The sequence below is a fragment of the Raphanus sativus genome, chromosome 5 (assembly GCF_000801105.2).
Source record: "Raphanus sativus cultivar WK10039 chromosome 5, ASM80110v3, whole genome shotgun sequence".
Lineage (NCBI taxonomy): Eukaryota > Viridiplantae > Streptophyta > Magnoliopsida > Brassicales > Brassicaceae > Raphanus > Raphanus sativus.
The window spans coordinates 12,261,486-12,270,134 of NC_079515.1; the positions used below are offsets into that span (position 1 = coordinate 12,261,486).

General features: G+C 32.1%; 2 long non-coding RNA genes across 2 annotated transcripts; both read left to right on the forward strand.

Annotated features, from left to right (window-relative positions):
• The first annotated feature begins 1,141 nt into the window (after positions 1-1,141).
• LOC108860694 (uncharacterized) lies at positions 1,142-1,983 on the forward strand. Its single transcript, XR_001950735.2, has 2 exons — positions 1,142-1,486; positions 1,580-1,983. It is a non-coding gene; the product is annotated as an uncharacterized LOC108860694 (long non-coding RNA).
• Positions 1,984-3,469: 1,486 nt separating this feature from the next.
• Positions 3,470-4,693, forward strand: LOC130512806 (uncharacterized). The gene is made up of 3 exons (XR_008946413.1): positions 3,470-3,801; positions 3,916-4,082; positions 4,154-4,693. It is a non-coding gene; the product is annotated as an uncharacterized LOC130512806 (long non-coding RNA).
• Positions 4,694-8,649: the final 3,956 nt, after the last annotated feature.

Below are 8,649 nucleotides of genomic sequence, written 5' to 3' on the forward strand. Positions count from 1 at the left end.
AGATGCGTGATGTACTCAATTACAAAACAAACATAGTTATAGAATTTTAGGATAAAAATTAATGTATATCTATATGCAATATTTGGATTCAAATTTTAAGAAGAAAAACAACATCTAAGACACATGCATCCAGATAAAACAGTCAAACGAACATGGCTTTAGATTAGAGTTTCTCTGTATATTTGGAGAGTAGAATGTATTTTGTTGAATATCTACTCTTAAGTATAATTTGGTATATTCATCTATGAATTATGTAAAGATTTAAAAGTTAAAAACTAAGTTTGGACTTGGATCCTTGTTACTTGCTAATGTATAAGAACCTTAGGGAGTGAGGATGTAAATGATGAACCCACTAACTTAATTCAAAACCTTTTGATATTGCAATTTTTAAAGTTGTTCAGGACTCTACAAACTACGAGTTTGAATGGGAGGAAGATATTAAAAAGTAGATTCATGCCAAATGGAGTGACTGCTTTTATATATTCACAATACAATTTAAAGTGCTTCTCTTCTCTTAGAGGAGGAACCTCTTTCTTTCCGTCAGTTTTCAATTTTCGTTAATTATCTCTCGTTCTTAACAGAGCGGAATTCTCTCAGGTTTCAGTCTCCTTTGCTTATTGATGAATGGAGCACTCGAATGTCTTTAATACTAAATATGCCTATCCGCCGCATAGGAACCTATATAGAACAATTTATAGTGTTTCTTCAATGTAAAATTATTGTTCTTATTTAAAAAAATCTTAGAAATTAATACATTTATTTTGATATCGTGATTTTTCGAAGTTTGAATTACTTTTTGTATATATCTATTGTTTTGTAATTATGTGTATATATAATATATCATTTGAATTACTTATTTATATGTTGTTATGTTTTGTACTCAAAATAAATATACTATTTTACCAAAAAACATAATTATTGTTAAATTATCAAAAACTAGATATGTATTTAATTTGGAATTTCAAATATCTATATATACAAAGTTGGAGAATCTGGCCTCTCCAGCCATCCACGTCATCAAGAAGAGGTGGGGAAATTTGGACACGTCAACACTCAACTAAACCACTTCTCTGTGTGGATTATTTTCTTGGGCACAACTTTTTTTTGGATTGGCAGTGTTGTTTTCTAGGCCCAACTACCATAATATGTACGAAACCCACTCATTCTACGAGCTTCCAATGTTTCCCCTAATCATGTTTGACATTCTCTCTACACCCAAACGACGGCTTTATAGGTTTCTCTGTTTCTGTAGTGAATAGCTTTATCTCTCTTTCTCACCTTTAAATCATTCCTCGAGTCTGTCCCACTACGATGAATTCAATTGCTCCCTTCCCAAAAATTCATATGAAAACCCTAAAAACTTTTTATATAACCGTCTAAGAAATCTACAAATCAAGTTTCTTCATCATCCTCTGTGTTCGTTGCGATCTTGGACACTCAGAGATATCGTCAGTCTTCTATGAGAAGGTCCTCCTTCTCACTTGGGGTATGCGCATCCTCTCACTCTCTCTCTCTCTTTAGTCAAATTAATATTGGCAAATCAACTAATCGATCTTTGTTTTGGCATTAAAATAAACAGATACAACAATGTGTTGATCCTAATCGTTAGGATCATTGTTTTCATATTCGCTACGGTTGGATTGCTGCTGATGATAGAGACACTGGGTGGAGTTTCGGAACAAATTCTACGTAGGAGATTGTTCCAAGTTCGCTCCTTATTCTTTCATTCTCACCGGAAACGAAGACGAGGGGTAGGGATGGATGATTGTTACAGACCAACTTTTATTTATTTTTTTCCCTCTCCAGTCTCCACATTTGGGGTGGGTGGATTAAATAGTTTTATTTTGTTTGCCTGTATGGAGATTAGATCTTTTTAAACAAAAGTGGGAAAGTGTATAGTGGAATTTGTATGAGGCAAAACTCATTTCTTGCTGTGATTGTTTGGAATTAAATACGTGAGGATTTGATTCCACTTATACAAAACTCATTTGTTGTTGTGATTGTTTGGAATTAAAAACGTGAGGATTTGATTCCACTTACTATACAGTTCATCTACTGAAAAGCAATAGAGAATCAATTACTCGACAAATCACTTTTCCTTATCGAGACAATACAACTTCCAGAATCTCTAACAGTTTGTTGGGACTTAGTGTCGTTGTCTCCTGTAGTCACTATCCTTTTTGCGCAGATCAATCCTTTTTGGTAAAGTCTTCTAACAAATTAAGTTACTTTAACTAAGTTCCCTGTTACAAACAAATAGAAAATAAACTAGAAAAATGAATTTGTTTCAGAATTGAAAATTTTGCATATCTAAATACAGGTGGGAGCCTGAGAAAGGTTGGCATATTAATTTTTCTTAAGGTTTTGTTTTTCTCCCTATCTGTTTTAGAAGTTGAAGAATATTTTAACAGACTTGAGTGTACCAGTCTTTACTTATGAGATTATGTGTGTTGCCATCCATGTAAAATGTGTTTTGGTTCTATAAACGTGATTAAATATTTCTCCTCTCCTTTTTCACATTTTGTGTGGCAACATTTGCTGCTTTTTAGCTGGAGGTTCAGTTTCTGATGTCACTCTGATCACAATAGAATAATGTATAACATTTCAGAGTTGAATATCTGAATTTTTTTGCATTAAATTTAATATATTGACTGGTTTTATACAAAAACAATTTTCTCTCTTCAAATAGAGACATTAGATTTCTTCACATGCAATAAACTGATGTGTTGTGAGAACTTTTTTTTTGCTTATGATTCCACTTATACAAAACTCATTTTCTATATGTGTGTGGAATTTTCCTGAAATTTGACATATTTTTTTAATAAAACCATAATATAAATTGTAATTTTATTTAAGAAAAAATATACGAACCCGGCGCGTAGCGCCGGAATACCACTAGTATATATATATATATATATGTGTGTGTGCACACGTGTGTGTTTCGCGCGTGTGTTTAAATTAAATGAAATATTATATTCAGTTATAAATTTTTATTTTAATAATAACTATTTTTAATTATGAAATAGAAATTAGTAAAAAATATAATCTAATATAAATTATTTTAAATTTGTACAGACCTTTTTTTTTTGACAACATTAAACTACTCTATCGTGATTCCACCGGTTCGGAAAGCCAAACCGGAGGTATTGAGTCGACCGTTTTTATTCATTTTCATCATTCAAATATATGATTTTGACCACTAAATCCGTTTTATTCACTTGTACCATTATATTAACAAAATGGGAGAACTGATGAGCATTGAAATGTTATTGATTGATGAACAAATTAGCATATTTTTCCACTCATATAATTATCTTCTCAGTTGAATCTCTGTAATTTTCAGAAAATCTAAAGGTTTTGTTTTTAACTTCTCGATTGAATCTCTTTAGTTTTCAAAAATTCCAAAGATTTTGTTTTTATCACATTTCTTCACCTTTCAATTTATCTGCAATCAAGTGATTATCGTCTCTGTTCAGACTCTTTACATTTTAGAGAGAACAGTTTTTGTTGTCTTTGATTTCCTGCCCTTTCAATTTCCTTGCAATCACGTATTTATACTTTTATGTTTTGTTTTCTGATTTTAAAATTTCCTCATCTTTTGATATGAACAGTCTACTCTGGTCCAAGGGTCTGTTCCTGCGTTTAGAGGGCGTTTAACCGAAGGATCGGTGTACACCTTAAGTGGGTTCGATGTCACACTGGTTGCGGATTTGAAAGCTGGTGGATGTTCAAACACTGATGAGGTCTGTTTGCCAAGGTTCTGGGAGGCTAGGAATGTGAAGAAAGGAGGCAGACTAATTGGTATTGACATGCTACTCGTCCACCATAAGCTATTCAGGACCGTCTCTTATTAACCATGTCCACGATACCAGCAATTCCAATTGTCTAATTTTTTTATTTACTCCCTTTGAATAGTCAACACGTATGCGAGGATCCGTTTCAGCGAAGGTTCAGTTTAGACGATGAGCGGTTTCGACATTACGCCGAGCAACAACAATCTTCATATGTCTGATGCACCCCTCTCCATACGCTTTAGTGATGTGGCATTTCCTTTGAAGAGCTAACGGAGAGATAAATCAATGGTATCTTATATTGAATTTTGGGTTGTAGTTCATTTGTATAATAGCATTACTAACGTATTTCCACTTTACAGTTTTCAAGACATACTTGGCGAGCTAAGTACAGTGGGGAGCACAATCAACGACCGTACACAGGGGGCACATTGTGTGATGCTTACTCTCCAGCTAGAAAGGTACTTTGAACTGTTAAAACTCCAGTGGTTATTGGAAATATTTCAACGACAAAAGTTTGGCCCTCTCTGAACCCGGATCCAGAACATGTAACATGGTGTTCAGTTGTATGGTTTATTAAGTAGCGAATACCAAAACGCACGCTTTCATTGTACGGCTGGTAAGGAAAGATCGAATGTACACAGAATGATATCGTTGGGTCTTGATGTTCACCGATGTGTTTACTTTGTGGAACTGAAAATGAATCAGCAAGTCATCTATTCTTTGATTGTCAGTTTTCTTATGCGGTAGGGAGCAAATTATTAGAAAGAAGTGGACTTAACTCTCCTACATCTCTAGCAGATATCACTGCTTGGATCACATCATCTCAGGAGGAAGGGAAAATAAAAACAGTTTCTAACACTCGGGTTCCTTATCTACTGATATATGTATGTTTTCTTATGCGGTGGGTTGGTTGGATCACTGCTTCACATGAGTTCCTTTTTTTTTTGTAACACTCACATGAGTTCCTTATCTACTGATATTTGTATGTTTTTATCTACTCATGTACTTCCACTTCTCTGTTCGTGGAAGTAAAACGATGTGTTTTCATTTGCATTAATCAGAAATGTATCCATATTTTTTTTTAAAAAGAAAAAGAAAAAACAGACAAACAAATTGATATAAATAGCTATCAGCGAAGGTCATCAAAAGGTTGGGACTTGGGACACGATACAGAGAAATTTTTCTTTTCAATTTATCGCCAGATAGACACAGGTTCGTCCTCATGTTCTTATAGTCGAGAAGTACAATTTCGTTTCGTCTCCAGCTTTGTTTATAGAGCGGGGGTGTTCAATACACCCACTATATTCCTGAATTTCTTTTAAATGTCAGTCTTCATGTGTCTAATATCCACTATCACGGAAAACAAAGTCAACAATGCATAGAATACAATAGGAAATAATTCTTAAAATGTAACTGCCAGTTATAATATACACTAATAATTTTTTACTAATCATATGGTTTTGCTCAATTACTCAAACAGAGATGCTATTATAAGAAAACTATATATTCAAAGAAACAGAGCCACAGGTTCGTCAGTACTTGCATTTTCATTAAGGAGCTATGGAATTTTAGTATTTGAACAGCTTAGTGAAGGGATTCATATCGTTTAAAAACACACAACACACAACATACAACAGGAGCTGAGAAATATTGAGACAAAACAGACCGACCAAGTCTTCATCTATCGGTACGCCATAGTTCAAAATGAGCAATCAGATACTTTCTTAGTACAATTTTGTATTTAAAAAAAAAACAAAACCAATAACAGAATCCATATTTTCAAATGGATCAGAAAAATATCACATTTTCATACTTTTGAATAGATTTTTTTTTATAAAACCATCAAATAAATTGTAAATTCATGTAAAAATAAAATATACGAACCCGATGCGTAGCGCCGGACTGCCACTACTATATATATAATCAAAATATAAATTAAAAATCACACAACCAAAATATATAAATACAGTTAATTATGTATTTTTCAATAAAACCGAAGTTAATTTCAAAATATTAAAATAAAATATATTTTTTATGACAAAAGATTTTCAATTTAAATGCTAGAAAGGTTACAAATATAAGGTCATAGAGACCTTAGAGTTCAAAATTAAACCATCATACATAAGAGTTTAAGTCTTCAGAAACAAGAAAGCAACCCAGTAGTGAAACTAGACACTTAACAAGATATTGGTGTCAAATTAGTGATTAAGAGCTTTACCTCTACCCTTTCTTCCTTTGACTGGAACTGTGAACCAACCATTCCATGTCTTTGAGTCTTTGAGAAGGCTTTAATGGTCTACCGCCATGTGACCTTGTGTTTCTTCTACTAAGTCTCGAGATTGTCCAGGGGCAGTATCATGAGGGGCAGAACTTGAGGACGGCAATGGAGATGAAATGCGTTTCTGATTTAAATACCGGACATTCACTAATAGTACTGTGTGTATTCAACATGACTGCAGTTCTTATAAATTTAAATCTAATCTATTAATTTAGGGATTATCTACTATTTGAAGTTCTCATTTAAATTTTGGACTCTTTCATAATTGTTGCTAGAATATATGATGTCTCCTATACAATGCAACCTACCAACTTAAATTAAACCAAATCTTAACCAACATAGATTAGTTAAACCTAACCAGTAACACTTTTATAATATTTTTGGTTAATCTCTTAATATAATTAGATCTAGGACTGGGCGTTCGGGTACCCATTCGGGTTTCGGTTCAGTCCATTCGGGTTTCGGGTTTTCGGGGTCAAAGATTTCAGCCTCATTCGGATATTTTTAAATTTCGGTTCGGGTTCGGTTCGGATCTTTATGGGTTCGGTTCGGGTTCGGATAACCCATTTAAAATGTTTTTAAATTTTCAAAATTTATTATATACTTTAAACTTTCAAAATCTATAAGAAAAATAATATATTACATATAAATTTTCATAACATATATGCCAAAATACCTTAATTTAACACATAAATTAGTTTTCTTTGAATATTTGGATAAAGAATCAATAGATATTTAACTATTTTGGTGTTTTCAGTATATTTTAGCTATTTTAAACATTTACTTTTGACTATTTGCATATATTTTCCGAGTATTTTGGAAAATTAAAAGGTATCTTATATATTTTAATATTTTTAATATACATTATATATAAAAATAATGTATATATTCAAATATATAAATTTATTTCAGATACATTCGGGTACCCAAAATATTTCGGTTCGGATCGGGTTCGGTTTCGGTTCTTTAAATACCAAAATTTTGAATCCGTTCGGATATTTAATCAATTTTTGTTCGGGTTCGGTGCTACTTTTTTGGATCGGGTTCGGTTCGGTTTTTCGGGTTCGGATTTTTTGCCCAGCCCTAATTAGATCATATAAAACTGAACCACTCTTAAATCAACGAGTTCTATATCATTCCAGACATAAGAGAAAAAATATCCGACTCATTTACAACGTAAGCATACAAAGACCGTGTATGCTTATGCTCATTGATCTTCCAAAAACCAAATAATTGTGGCATAGACCAACATAGGCTCATGTTCGTATCACTAACTTTACTTCCATATATTTACTTTTCACCTACATCATATCACAACATACACAGTTATACAAGAACATGATTTTTTTTTGTTCAAACAACCAAATAATAGTGGCATATGGTCAGTAGATTTTTTAAATATATTTTTTATATATTACATTTTACGAGACTATGTGTATAAGTTTTTTTTTTGAAAAAATGCATAACTATGTGTATAAGTTAAAAGGTAAAAGGTGTGACAAGGCAAATTATTATACTAAAAATAAAAGAAGATTAAATACAAACTAATAACAAGTACAACACAAATTATAACACTATTAAATTCTATATATATTTAATAAAATATTATATATATGTCTAATATGTATATATATATAAATATTACACAAAATATATATAATATTATATACACATATTATATATACCATATATTATTAATTGAAATTTGACAAATCAATTTCCGCCCTTTAGGGCGGGTCCTAATCTAGTAAGCAATTAATTGAGTGTATAGGGTGATAATTGGTGAGGATTGACGAAAGTATTTATGATGTCCCTCCCTAGCTATGGTTCAGTTTCAATCAAACCTATTTCGGTGACACTAATAAATCTTAAATTTGGTGAAAATACAATGATATACATTTTTTTTGTCATCAGCCTAAATAATTAAGATTCTGTTAATTATAAAGAACTCTATCTATTAAGAGAAAATGAAACAGTTGACTTCGAACACCGTGTGAAAGGTTGTCTGCCCTTGTTTTTTGAGTCTAGCGTATGTGCATAGTCCCAAAATGCGAAAAGCTTTCCTTGATCCATTGTATTACATTCAATGATTGTTGCAACAGAATGTTATTCTTTTAGTTCTAAAATCATCTTCACCAATTAAAAATAATATGTCGCAAATGTTAAAGGAAATTATCGGAAATTCTTCAAACATTTCATCGTCCAAAAAAAATTTGAAATGCTGCTTCTTGTTTTCCTTGCTGTCGTTAAACCATCAAAGCTGTTTTATGTATTATGCCACCCATTACAAAAGAAAAACTCCTTACCCTTCTCAGATCTATCGGTAAGACACGGCCTTCATATTCTTTGAGGCATATTTTGGATTTCTTTCCCTATATTCTGAATTGATTTTGTCTGTGTTCCCCTATGCTTATTTGAGCTTATTGCCATACAAATTTTTTTGTCTCCGCCAAATTTAGAGAATACTGAGGATTTATATTGATTTATTACAATTTTTATCAATACGTTCTTTCCAATATACCATATGATCTATGCAAATTGAGCATGTTATATATACGGTGAAATCCTCCAATACTA